At 43.1% G+C, this 14182-nt stretch overlaps 1 protein-coding gene across 11 annotated transcripts in view; it reads left to right on the top strand.

Moving 5' to 3' along the window:
* The first annotated feature begins 6117 nt into the window (after positions 1 to 6117).
* Positions 6118 to 14182, top strand: part of SEMA4D (semaphorin 4D) — a 99087-nt gene continuing 91022 nt past the window's right edge. For 8 of the 11 annotated variants that reach the window (XM_048932146.1, XM_048932147.1, XM_048932148.1 and 5 more), the window contains exon 1: positions 6118 to 6230. The gene's annotated coding sequence lies outside the window, so the exon portion shown is untranslated. Of the gene's footprint in view, positions 6231 to 6257; positions 6371 to 14182 lie in introns of those variants that run through there. The other 3 variants (XM_048932141.1, XM_048932139.1, XM_048932144.1) reach the window with 2 other exon arrangements.

A 14182-nucleotide genomic window follows, 5' to 3' on the forward strand; every position in this document is an offset into this window, starting at 1 on the left:
AAACCAGTCTATTCCCCATCCCTTCAGCAAACTTTGCAGGCTTTTGCAGCCAGACTTCATGGAGACTACCCTTTGGCTAGACACTGGCAGCGTAGTTTCACCAGATTAGGAAGTGAAGAGATTTGATTCTTGCCGATTAGGAAGTAAAGAGATGAAAAAAGAAATTATTCTCTATGGTCTGTACTCTTGGCCACTATACTCATGAAAAAAGGACAAAGACACCTTCCTCAGCTATGCAGTCCAATCACACACTTCCTCTGCAGCACACAGTCTAATGCAGATGCCTGTACAGCACATACTTTTCCCTCCTCTCCTTCTGTCTTAGACATAGAAGAAGACACATGGTAAATACAGAGACAGTTTTTAAACCTTGGAGTGTATAGTCTACATAATTGCTGTGTTTATCCATAATGACACAGGAAGTTTTTAGGAAAAAACAAAAACAAAAACAAAAAAAAAACAAACACGCCCACAAAAAAACAAACAAAAAACAACAATCCACAGTGTCAGGAGATAATGCCCCTTGACCATTACAATTTAGTTCCACTGCCTCTGTAATTGCAAAACTGAGTGGTAGTGCATTTTCTGTGCCTGATGGGGAAGATAGAGATGTAGAAGTTCAAGGTTTTACCTGTCTATGGATCTTTACTGACTTACTCTATAATCGTGCATAAATCACTTCAAGTTCTTGTGTATCATCCTCCTTGCTACGACAAAGACATTTTCCTATTCTGCAAATAATTTTACTCCTGTATCACCATTAGTTTGATAGTGTTAGTATTAAGCAGCATGAATGTACTAGACTGTGTTTGTGTGCTTCTGAGTGCCTTTGGTATGGCTATTTCTTCTGTATAGGGTTTCCAAAATTGTTTCTACTATCATTACTATAAAACACATTTAAAATCAATACTTTCATCAATCTATTTTTCCAAGATTATTATTAAAAACTTTTCTGTATATTTTTCTTTTTAGGAATGCATGTTATTTTTCCCCAGCAATGATAGATACCAATGAAAAAGCATCTGAAAAAGTCACAAAATCATAGCTATCTAGCTATAAAACAGTCTAGTTGAACATCGTTTAGAACTGTTAACATACTCACATGCTCTCAACTCAATTATTTATTCTTTTATCCTCTCACCCTTTATTCTGCTGCTGACCTATTCAGTGCATTATATCTTAGTCTTCAAACTTCCCTGTCCTGACTAAATACCCATCATCTGTTCACTCACACACTCTTGAATTTCTCAGTCCCAGCTTCAGACCCAGCTTCCTGGACAGCTCCGGTCTGCCTTCATACCTTGCTCTTCTCCTGCTCTGCAACTTGTTTCTTTCTGAGGTTAATTAAGGACTTAAAGAGTAGTCTGTTGCTAAAGCTTTCTTTAACTTTTCCTTTATATATATATTACCCAGAACAGCTTTGGTACAGTTTACCTAGGTTTTGAACGCCTCTGTGCATATGACCCTGAATGTGATTTCAGAATTGGGTATACTGTGATTGAGGCACTCATTACATATTACTATTTCATTGCATATATTATATGTTTTTTTGAAGATTATTATGCTTATAATGGAGTCTTTAAGAAGTATGTTTCATGTATCATGTATCATGTTTCAAGTACCATTCATTTAGAATGCCGATTATAAAGTTGCTGTGGACATTCCTCAATAGTTACTCATTACATGATCCCATTGCAGCAGTATGTATTATTTGAAGAATGATATCATTTTTAGCAAAACAAATCCAGTTATAGTAACTGTGAGGATAAATGACTTTAGCCGTACTCTACCAGTTCACGTACAAACCAAACCAATGTTACAGAGCTCTGGAAAACTTCCCAGACTGAAAACAGCACGTCTGAGGGTCATTTGTTTTCAAAAACTGTGAAAGATGTTACTTGTAACAGGAACTGATGGGAATTTTCAGTGGTGCCATTTTTGTTACTTGCTTTGTGCTTCTAACTGCTACCGTTACAGCATTTTCAATGTCTTAATACTGCAGGTATTGCAGCTGACTTGAAGGGAGACCCTGAACCCTACTGAGATACTCGTATTTGCACAAAGTCCAGACACCAATCCTTGTTTTCCCTCCAACCCTTAGATCTGGCAGAAGTATCAAAATACTATTTTTTACTTAGTTTTACTGAGACTGGAGACTGAAAACGATGCTATTCAATGAATAGTATGATTTGTAAAGGTGGTGAGATCTAGCCTACGTATGCAAAGCAAAAGCAATGGGCTTTCTGCCTGGCTGCTGGACTTCACTCCAGCTCCTAGATGCTGCTCTGGGCTTTGGGCAGGTCATACAAACTATAAGTTCCCTGAGAATGCCTGGCAAACTCCTGCGATTTTCCTCATCTATTCCAAGAACTGCCTGGAATTTGTACCATGCAAAAGAAATTAAGAAACATTGTTTCTTCCCTTAGAATATCATGTCATAGCTATGTCCCTAAGAAGTTGCTTAGCATTACCTACACCAGGAAGGTTTCACTGCTGTAAGTTCTCCACCTACAGAGGAGAATCTGGACATCAGGGATGCCTGGCAGAGCCAAAAGAGGACTGTGCAGAACGGATTGCAAGTGTGCTGAATTTTCTTGGATTTAATGGCTACCAAGTTTCTCAGCACCAATAGAAGTTAAGTTAAAAACAGGAGCCAGCCCAATCAAGGTAAAGCAGTGCCCTTTGAGGATACTAGATACCAGAAGGATAAAAGAAATAATAACTTTTTGGAGTTTGGATTATTGATTGAATGTGAACCCAAATACAACACCCCAATCTTGCCAGTAGAAAACTGCATGGCAAGAGTTATAATTTGGTACATGATTTGAGGGCAGTTAGTAGAATTGTTGAAGATATACACCTAGTGGTGGCAAATCCATACACTTCATTAACCAAGTTAAGGAATGAGTAGGTGGGGTTTACCACTCTGGATTTGAAGAATGGCTTTTTCTGCCTGGTTTTGCCAAAGTAAGTCTCCTTTGAGTAGGAAAACCCCCATATGGGGAGAAAAGACTCAGTTAAGCTGGATAGTGTTATCCAGGGTTGTAAGAACAGCCCAACGGTTTTTGAAAACCAGTCAGCTTGTGAGCCCAAGTTTTGGGTTCCTCCATCCCAAAGCAGAAATTTACTGCAGTACATGGATGCCACAGTAACAAAAGAGGACTGTGTAGAACGGACTGCGAGTGTGCTGAATTTTCTTGGTTTGAATGCTTATCAAGGTTCTCAACAGAAAGCCCAATTGACCAAAGAGAACTTGGAACAGAATGGAAGGAAGCAATTTGCCAAATGCCCAGAACATTGACACAAAGCTGCCTCTGAGCCAGCAGTGTGTGACTGCTTGGAGACTGTCTATGGCAGTTGGCCACACCTAAAGGAGGAACCGTTGGCAATGCTGAGGATTCCTGGATTCATTGACAGAAGCAGTTCTGTGAGACAAAGAAACTGTAAGGCAAGTTATGCAGTAGCTACTACTGACAAAGTAATCAAAGCAAAACCATTATCTGTGGGGGCTTTCACCCAAAAGGCTGAAATAATCACCTTGACAAAAGTCTTAAATAAATAGACAGATTTTAAGTTTGCATTTGGGGTGGTACACAGTCATAGTACTACCCGGAAAGAATGAAGATTGCTGACACACAAGGAAAACAAATTCTTACGATGTAAATCTACCAAAGAGCATGGCCATTATACACTGTAAAAGACATCAGAAACGTAACACTATACAAGAAATTGGAAACAAGATGGTGGGTCGGGTGGCAAAACAGTCAGCTGAAGGGAAAGAAATTAGTGAACTGACTTTAATTCCAGACGTTAAGCTTCAGATTTCTGCTTCCTGTGTCAGAACCTGTGAAGTATTCTAGAGAGAACAGGAATCCAATCAATGTTCTAGAATGGAAGAGAGCAAGCTGACAGATGGGTGCATACTCAGATGGATGCACTGTTGTGCCCCTTAGTATCTTATGGCAATTGATTCTAAGGGAACACAGTGTAACATACTGGAGAGACAGACACTCTTTGTAAGTATTTGAACAAAGCAATTGTACAATCCTAGTACCAGGAAGTGGGTGCAAGTGGGATCTATTGAGAAAGGGAATCAATTGAGAAAGGGCAACAATGGTAAATAGATCAGAATTTTCTAGAAAAGGGGGTTATTGGTACTTACTGATGCTGACAGACACTTCTTAAGGTTGGCAAGAAGCCTTTCCTCAGAAAACAGATAAGGCAAGGGAGGTTTCACAGATATTATTGAACAAAATAATGCCTAGGCTTGGGGTGCCTGACATGATATCAAAAGATAAGGGTACTCATTTTTGTAAACAGGTATAACAACACATTAGGAAGCTCCTGAGAATCAATTGGCAACTACATATCCCTAATAGGTCCTAAGCAAGCAGTCAGGCACAGAAGATGAACCACCTACTTAAACAACAGATAACCCTATGAATAAGAGTCAGGCCTCGGACTCAAGCCAGGGGACTGGATCAGCCAATCCATTATATTAATCCAGTGGATTGGGTATATGTCAAAAATTTTCCAGGTGATCCACTGGAAGAGAAGCGAAATCCGTTAATTGAAAGACCAACAGCTTTCCAAAGTATTGTGAGGTGGTATATTCCCTCTCTCAAGGTTAGTGAATTGGAGAAGGTGGTTGTCAATATTTTGGCCACCATGGAAAAAAGAAAGAATGCAACTGTAAAAGCCCTAGAAAATCTGCAAGTAGAAGTTTAGTCCCTAAGCAAGACAGTGGTACAGAACCAACAAGCCCTAAACCTATTAGCAGCTAAAGGAGTTGTACGCGCACTAATTAATTCTCATTGTTATGCCTACATCAATAAAGAAAAAGAGGTAGAAATGGATATACAAGCAAGAAAAGAGCAGCCTATTACATCAGGTGGACCAGAATGATACTTTATTTGGGTTTACAGACACATGGAATAAACTCACTAGCTGGGTCACTAAATTTACTTGGCTAAAGCAACTGTTTGTAGCATGGTAATACTAATTATCTTTGTAGTGGTAACTTGCATACTTGTACAGTACTCTCTCTGGTGCTGTTGGAAAGGCCTAGACAATTATGCCACCTGGAAGAGACACTGATGAACCACCAGGTGGAAACAGTTAAATACTTCAAGAATGGACAGTGGAGTACTGAAGGCAAAAGGCCTAGGATATTGAAAAGGAGGGGACTGAATCATGTGAACAGCTCTTCTGTATTGTGAGAACAGCCTTTTGCATAACTTGAGCAGATATAAACTGAAGGATGGAGGCTTGTATAAAGTTCAGGAAAGAAAGTAAGTTCAAGAACAGAATGCAGAGGAGGCTGTGGAGCTTATTGTCAAGTGAAGGTAAGAAAGTAGAATAGATGTCCTGTTGTTGAAGATAAGATGGCAAAACAGATGCTTCTGCTCAACATAACATCAGTGGGAGCTAGTTTGGGCTACCTCCATGCCTATTAACAGTTGGAAATTTACAGTGAAAATGACTTCATCCTTCATCCCACGACCACCATAGAAATTAGTTATTTCTTGAAATTTCTGCCCATGTCCGTGGAATTTAATGAATATGTATGTATATGTTAGACCTTTAAATATGTAGTCACTGCTTCCCTCAGTGTGCATGCTGGTGGAGTGATCACCATGAACCCAGCACCGTAATAAAAGGAATATCTGCCTGACATAACTCACTGGAGTTACTTTGTTGTTTTCTTGGCTTCACTAGGCCACCATTCAATGTGGTTGTGCTGGGTGTTGGTGTGATGACAGCCCAGGGCCCAAGTAAAACCACCACCTGGGAAAGGCAATGAGACAGTGAGAGGAAGTGGCTTTTGCTGTGTAAGGCATGCAATGATCATGGCGCTGTTAACAGCCTCGAAATATCTCAACGTCCAGGTCTTGCCGTGCATGAAAACTCTCTTTCTCGTAAATTACCAAAGCAGCCTTGTGCTTTTAAGAGACTTCATTTCCTGAGTAACACCGTTCTAATGGTGTTTCTCAAACACATACAGCAGGGGAAGCTATAGCTCCACCCGCCATAGCGAAAGGCGACCCCAACTTCATTCCACGCGGCGCAGGGCCCTCCCCCTTCTCCTCCTCCTCTCCCTCCCCCTTCTCCTCCCCCATTCTCCCCCGCTCATCCCTGTCCCGCCCCTTCCCCACCCGGAGCGGGAGGAGGGCTCCTAGTAGGAGGCGCCGAGGCGGGCGGGGGCCGGGTGAGGTACCTTTCCGCCGCAGGTAGGTGCGCGGTCGGGCTGAGGGACGGGCCGGGGAGGCGGAGGCAGTGTCGCAGTCAGGGGCCGGAGCAAAGCGACCGCGCCGCCGCCGGGCTGCGCCGCGCTTCGCTTCTCCTCTCCCCGCGGCCCTGCGCCTCCAAGGTGGGTGTCTCGGCCTCGCGGGCGGGCGGGATCGCGACGCCACGGTACCTGCGGAGCGTTCCCGGAGCACGACGGGACGCGTGCAGGCGTGGAGCTGGGAAGGTTGGGAGCGGTCATGGGCCGTGGCCGTGTGCCCTGCTTGTGGGCCTGCGGGCAGGCACTGCACCTGCTGCTGCAGCGGCGCTGAGGAGCACGGGGATCGAGGCGCGGCCGGCCTGCGGGGCTCCCCCGCCCACCCCTGCCGCGTGCCGGCCTGGCGGAGGGTCCTGCGGGTCAGCAGCTTGCTCCTTATTACGCGTGGTGCTGGCCGTGGGAACCGGCCGTGTGTATGTGAACGGCTCTTACGTGTTGCTCTATTTCTCAGCTGTCAGGAAGGTTCAAATCAGGTTTGAATCGAGGTGCTGAGTGTGCATGGGTGTGATGGGTACAATGACGTCAGGACTTCCTGTCTGTATATCACTACTCGTCCCTGCAGGTTTTAAGTGGAGCTATAGGGCTATGGGCTTTTGGGCAGGACATGTTTATGAGTGTATGAAGACCTAGAGCACAGAGTTCTGAGTGTGAGAGATGGAGCAGGCCCTGTGATGCCCTTGTTTCTTCTCTGTGGCAGCTGCTGGGAGAACAGGAGCTTGGCGACTGTTCTGTGGCTTGGAAGGCTTTTCCTATATGTGCTTCTGGTCTGAGGCAGAAAGAGGTTCCCGCATTACAGCTTGTTTTTGTTTTTGCCAGATGCTTTTAGCTCAGCGGCCATCTCTGAGCTCTTGTACCCCTTCATTTCTGGTGGGCTCTGGATATCAGTGCAGCAGTCAGGTCCATCATATTCAGGGGCGTTTTTTAGACAGTCCAGGTGTTGTGCAGTTGGCCCTGTTCTGCTAACGGGGTTGAGCAGTGAGGAAGCAGGTTTCTGTATGTACGCTGGCTGTGAGGAGGGAGCTGGTTGTGCACATGCAGGTAAGGCCTGTCTCCAGTGGACTGCTCCGGGAAAGCTATCATTCTGCACACCTTGCAGTGCTCAGGGAGCTGCAGAGGGGCTGGTGAATGCACTGTGCCCTCAGCCCCATTGAAATCAGGCTGCTCTAGTTTTTTGGTTTTTTTGTTTTGTTTTGTTTTTGTTTTTTTTTGTTTTTTTTGTTTTTTTTTTTTTTGTTTGTTTGTTTTTTCTCAAAAAAGAAACAGAAGCCATTGTAGCTGGTGATGGCTGTGACTGCTCCTTCCACAGTGAATTAAGCATTTGAGATCAGTGTTTATTGAGAATGGGTTTGTTTCAGGGCTGGCAAACTGTCTCATAGCTGTTCTGGACAGTGTAGGTAGAGGTGTGCTTGGAAATGGCCATGAAAGGCTGTGCTATGCTGCCTTCTCTGCTGGTGTTATGATTCAGTACTCTTTCCTCCCCCAGAGTAAACAGCTACTGTCTTAAACCTTCTGGCAGTAGGACTGCATGGCTGCAACCGTGTGACACCAAATATTGTGGCTTTACACTTCCAGACAACCGGACTTTCTATTTTTCATGGCCAGTCCTCTTTGAAGTTGGACTTGATGATCCTTATGGGTCCCTTCCAACTCAGGATATTCTGTAATTCTATGATATGGGTCCCATGAGGATGAAGGGGAAATATGGTGCCTTCTGCTTTCTAATGGCTGCCTCCTGGGCAGCTGAGGTATGGTGTGGTGGCTCCGCATGGCCCTCTGTGGGTATAAAAGGAACTGTGGGGAAGTCTGCAGCCTCATGGCTTCACAACCAGGTTGCTTGGCTGTTCTATGTGGAGCTGCAGTTGGAGCAGTTCTATCTCAGATGTGCAAAAGTTAATTTCTGACCTGGACTGCTATCCTTGGATTCAGTTTTTCCTTCTGACATGTATTTTGCAAGGGTAAATGGTGGTGCTTTGCTCTGCTTCTGAGGGTATCTTCCAGAGCTGGGATCTTCACAGGCAGTAACTATGACAGGAAAGCTCCCAAGTTTTGTATTATTTTTGTACTCTTCAGATGTTTTCTTTAAGTTTTTAATTGTCTTCAGGAAAAATAAGAGCTCATGTCACTGATGCTGGAAGATGGTTTTTGTAAATTTTAAGAAAATAAAACATTTCCCATCAGTGTTCACAGACGAGTCTTATTTTATTTTAGTATATACATGTAAATTCCTTTGCTGGCAGTTACAGAGTTGAGATCCTTCTTGATGCAGTGTTGTTGCATGCTTTGTAGCTGCTCTTTGTTGTGCCTGATGCTATGCATTGCCCTTAGTTAACTGAAAGGAAATGTGGCTGTCCATTTGGGTAGCTGGAGGTATGTGTGGAGCTGATGGCACCTCTAGCTGCTGTATCTGGTTGTTCTCTCTCTGAAGTTCTGCCTCTCGGCTTTCTCCCTGTCTGTTTCTTTGATGATGATCAAGTGTGTCCAGGCAGACAGTGGATGTTCACTAAGAAGCATGGGAAAGTCCTGCTGGTCTCACTAGGTCCGGTGCTCAGGGATGGGTAGATGAAGAACTGCCTGTTGACATCAACATGCACAGAGCCTTGTGAGGCCCAGGGATACTGCTGTGGCTTCCATGCAGAGGGTTCTCCTGCCCTGTGAAGTGCAGCAGGCAGAGCTGGGAGCAGAACCAGACTTACGGAAATGGCAGGAATACATTAGTAGGAAGTTGCTTTGATCCTGTTAGGTTTTTTTTTTTTGTTTTTTTTTTTTAAATGAGGGGATGGTGAGAGAAGTAAAGTGTGTTGGCAGTGCTATGGTTACAGTAAGTGTGTTAAAGCATGAAACAGCAGTACTTATGTACTTACAGTACATACAGAGAAACAAAACAGGTGGCAAATTAACGGAAACTTGAACTGTAGCTGTGAGGATGCAACAAACTGTTCTGAGGACAATAAATGAAGATAATTGTGGCTCATGTATTGAGTTCTCAAGTTTTGTTAATGATGCAGAATCTTGCATCTTGCTGTCTACCTCCTCTTCCACGGTTTCTTTCCCTCTGCTCATGTGCAACACTGAACTCATTATCCAGTAGGCATTTTCTGCATTGATCCTCTTAAAAAATTAGTATTAGCCTGTATATGAGGGAGGCCAAAGAGGATTGAACGTTGTGTTGTAGAACCAGTGTGGCCTCTCAGTGAGGATGGGTGGTCTGTGTTTGGCTCTCAGTCCTGTAGCGTGGTGTGGGTTGGTGGGAAGGAAGGTGATGGCTCGCCATCGGTGTGCCCCTACACGCCACTGTGCTTACCTAGCAGATCCCTTATTGGTGGAGCACGTTCAGGGAGGTGACTGGGAAATATTTGGGGTTGGCAGACTGGGAGCAGGAAAGCAGTGCCCCAGGTGCCATGCTCGGGCTGCTGTGGTGCCGCGAGGTGAGAAGAAGCCTTCCTGTCCCTGTGTCACTGCCCACTGCGTGGTTATCAGGGTGGGGTGAGAACATGAAAAGTGATTACAGTTCCCGCTTTGTTTGGGAGTAGTTTTCAGGGGCAGGCTTTAGCTGCACTTTTTTTGAGTCTTTCCTCCTTCCCTTGATATAAAGCAGGCATTATTCTTGCTTCAAAATGATTACTTTATATATATATATATATATATATATATATATATATATATATATATATATATATATATATATACATATATACACACGCTTAGTTGTGCTTGATTTATTTATTTATTTCATAAACATATGATACCCTATGAGCTTTGTCATTGTCTATACAAAGGAACATGCTGAAAAACGGAGAGTAACTTCTTTTTTTTTTTAGCATGTCTTCGTTCTCATTTGCACTGGAAGAGATAGTGTATTACAGTTGGCTGTTACTGGAAGAACAGTATGGGGTGTAGGCAGCAGACTTAGAGACATGAAAGGTCTTGGGTTCATGCTTGAGTTCTCTCCTTTCAGATTTAATAGATTTGGAGGGGAATGGAGCCATACACATTTCTTTTTGTAAAGAAGCATCCCATGACTGCCTTGAACCAAGTCTACAGGCTGTGCTTAGGTGTGCGTAGGTTTGTAGTAGCAAAGTCCCCAAGTTGAAAGCGCTTCAGGAGGAGCTGGCTGTTTCTTGCAGAGCTTAGAACTGTTTTATCCTGTTGGAGATCTATATGAGGGCTCAGGAGTTTGGGGACTTGTTTCTGTCCAGCATGGTGTTGTAACCCATAGTCACAGGAAGAACAAACCTTCTGTGCCAGGAGTGCACGTGGATATAGCACTGCTCAGTTTTTGGGACCTCTGATTACTTAATCTGGAATGATGAGAACACGTGTCAGTACTGCATTTTTAAGATACCCTTCCATATCCTTACCTTATCTGTAGGTGTCTGTGTGCAATTCAGAAACTACTTATTGGATCACATGCGAGAACAAAGCTCCAATTGTTCAGATGAGCAGAGCACATGATGAGGCCAGATGAGTTTTCTGGGTTCCCCATGGGCCTGCTCACTTAGATGCCAGGAGGGTAGGGATTGTGGCAGGAGAAGTTCTTCTCTATGTGCAGGTGATATGGCTGGAAGAGGGATGGGAGTGCAGGCATGCTTTTGGACATTGAGCCTTTTTCCAGTTTAATCAAATATGGCATTTACTGTGCTTCTCTGTAAGCCCCAGCTTGGATTTCCTTAGTAACCTCTGTAATTGTTGCCAGACGTTGTATTGTGGGTGGTGAGAGACATTTCTGTCTAAGTCTGTGTTTAATTTGGGTGCAGCAAGGAGTGTCTGCAGTGCATCTAAAGATGGAGGGGCTGCTGCAGGCAGGAGTTAGCTGTGGGTGGCTCCCACCCTGCACAGGATCTGTGCAGCTGTAGACATCCTGTCTTCCCTGAAGCACTGCAGTAACAGTGCTGAGATGGTGGATCAGAGATGCTCTGGTGTGCCATTGTGGATGTGGAAATTGCTGGAGTGATGCTGTGCTGGTAAAGATCCCTTCTCTCACACACTTGTTTGTTGGTTTTTTTTGTTTGTTTTTTTAATCAAAAAAGGCATAAAATGACTGAGGCAAAATATTATGCATTCTGGTTTTGAGTCAGCAGTGGTGTGATTATGAAGGGTTTGTTAAGTATGTGAATGTATGCACACACAGATCACCCTCCTTATTTGTTCTTCAGACCTACTCTACTTGAAGGATCCATCTGTCAGAAAATGAATTGTCCATCACAGCTGCGAGTGTAAAGAAAATTAATGCCACTGATAAAAGTGGTTTAGAAAAAAAAAATTAGTCACTGAAAAGTATCTGTTCTTTGATCAGGAGTGTGAATTACATTATTTTTCCTGTTCAAATCTGGTCTTATTTTGGTGATAGAGAATGCTTATCTTTCTCTTTTTGAAATTATTAGAGTTGTTAAAAATCTGCTACTGCAAGTCCAGGTGCTTACCTCAACTGAGATAAATTCACTCTTCAGTTGAATCTGACTGCAGTTTTACTTTAAGTGTCATTGGAATTGATAAACTGCTTTGAAAGGTCATCCTGATTATCTGCTAGGTAAGTGAGGCACGTAAGAGCCTTTTCATTTCACTTCCTTTGCACAGGAATTCGTTTTGAGGGATTCTGTGATAAATATGTAAGACAGGCATAAGAGATTTCCTCTGTGCAATTCTATCTCCCAAAAGAATTAAACAATACTGAAGAAAACCCTATCCATATGTGTACATTTACAGCATATTAGCTGTTTAAGATATTTGACTAGGTATTCAACCAGGAGTTAATGCTACTGAAATAAATATATTTTTTCAAACACTCAAAAGAAGTAACAGTGTATTTTGATTCTCACATATTTAATGTGTCTGAGGAATTCATCGTTTAATTGGTGAGTTTGTATGAAATAAATCTCTGACTCATATAATACACAGTATGTGAATTAAATACCTATATTTAAAGCTTGAATTAGTGTTTGCCTGCAGTATGGAGATATCGATATGTAAATATTTTCAAATGGTTGATTTCTTTTTCTCTTCTCCTCCCTCCCTAAAAATTTTAAAGAACTTTTCTTTCCTGCTTTAGTACTGACAATTGCCAGGGGAAAACAGTAACCATTATTCAGAGCCTGTCTTCTGTTCTTTAATTTACTTTCTGGCTTTTATATGAGTTCTGTTCCTGTGACTGCATGTTTGCCTTTGTTTTTCTTCATAGCTATACCTTCATTATTAAGAATAGGATGGAAATGTGTTGTACTTCAGTAGTGTTAGCAACAGTTTTTTAGTACATTATGGAACAAAGCTTTTGTCCAGGTGAGGTGTCTGATAGGCTGGGGTTTGCAATGAGTGTTGTGTGCACTGGGGATCTGAGTGCTGTTGAGAAGCAGTGGTGCGGGGGGTGGGTCAGGGCACCTTGAGGAAGGGGTGAATGCAGGAGGACGCTGGGTCAGCAGTAGCAGTTAATGTTTGCTGGCAGGAGGTGAAGCTAGTCAGCTGCACTAATTTCTGCACAACAAATGGGCTCTGGGAGTCAGATGTGTTAACGTGACCCCACATCGTGTAACTCTCAGTGGTGATGAGGGTTTGAGGTTCCCGCAGAGAGAGCCTGGACAGCGTGTATCCATGGTGACAGCTGTCATTTATTTATAACCTTTGATTAAAGATACAGAAAGGGAGAACCTTTTAAACATTACAAATGTAGAGCTCTTAAGTAACTATTGTTAAAACTTTTGTTTTAACGATATCCCTTATTTACATTCCTTGGAATGTGAAAGTTTTATATGGAGTGCAGCTGCCCCTTCCCCATTTGATGGGCCTTGAGATGACATTTTGCAGCAGGCATCATGTTCTGAAGATAACAGTCTGACTTTTATCATAGCTGGGCTGACATCACCAATCCACCAATTTAGTTACTGTTTATTTACATTGTATTTTGCACCAAAATTGTACTTGAAGTCCCTTATGCAAGGAGATTTGTGTCTCTGGTAAAGGTTTGAGGAAAACCACTATTTTTGTGTTGAATAAACTGAGTTCTAATGGGAAGGAACATGAAATAGATCATAAATTACAGTCTCTGAAGTTGTACAGGGATTGCAGTGATGCACAAAAGCCTTGTTAGAGGGGAGAGCTAGCTGTGATTGCCAGAACAGAGGCTGGCTAACAGCATATGTGTTGTGCAGAAGAGCATTTGAATGCCTGGTGCACCTCCCTCCTTGCCCCACTTACATGTTCTTCAGATTCTTTGTGCTCCACAGCCATGCTGGGGCAGCAATACTCTTCATCTAGGTCAGGTGTTCTCACGTGTAGGGGTCGTGTGCAGCACATTGTGCTTTCTGGAGGTTTCTGGCAGCTGGAATAATTTCTGTTATATTTTTCTGTTTTCTTTTTAATCTCTCCTGCCTCTCACCTGCCTCTGTTTTTCATGCATTCCTGGGAAGATGGAGGAAATACTGAATATGTGAGCGGATTCCAGAGTAATGCTATTGAAAACTGTGCCTTGATTTCAGGACTAGCCAAATGGGAGCTCTGAAGAGGGATGAAGAAAAGCTCTTATTTCTTCTGTGCCTTTGCTTTGGGCCACTGACATTTGGTTTTGCTTCGAACTAGTCCATAGTGATGATACAGGAAGATAAAGGTGGTGACTGGCGCAATGACTGAACATCACAGACCTAGTGAGCTATTCTGCTAGGACTCTGTGCTGAATTTTTCTCCCATGTCACACCACCTCTTTACTTTTAGCAGGCAGTTTTATAGACACTGGTAAGCCTGGTAGTTGCTGATGGATAGACTAAATGGATGGGGATGAATAGGGGTGCCAAAACAGAATTTAACAGCTGCAGATAACTGCTTTTTCCAGATTTCTAAGGCTGTGCTGCTTCTCTTGGGACCATGGGGAAGTATTAGTGCTGTTCTTTGCCCCTAGAACCAGCTCCTAAAATT

The sequence above is a fragment of the Lagopus muta genome, chromosome Z (genome assembly GCF_023343835.1).
Source record: "Lagopus muta isolate bLagMut1 chromosome Z, bLagMut1 primary, whole genome shotgun sequence".
In the NCBI taxonomy this organism is placed as follows: domain Eukaryota; kingdom Metazoa; phylum Chordata; class Aves; order Galliformes; family Phasianidae; genus Lagopus; species Lagopus muta.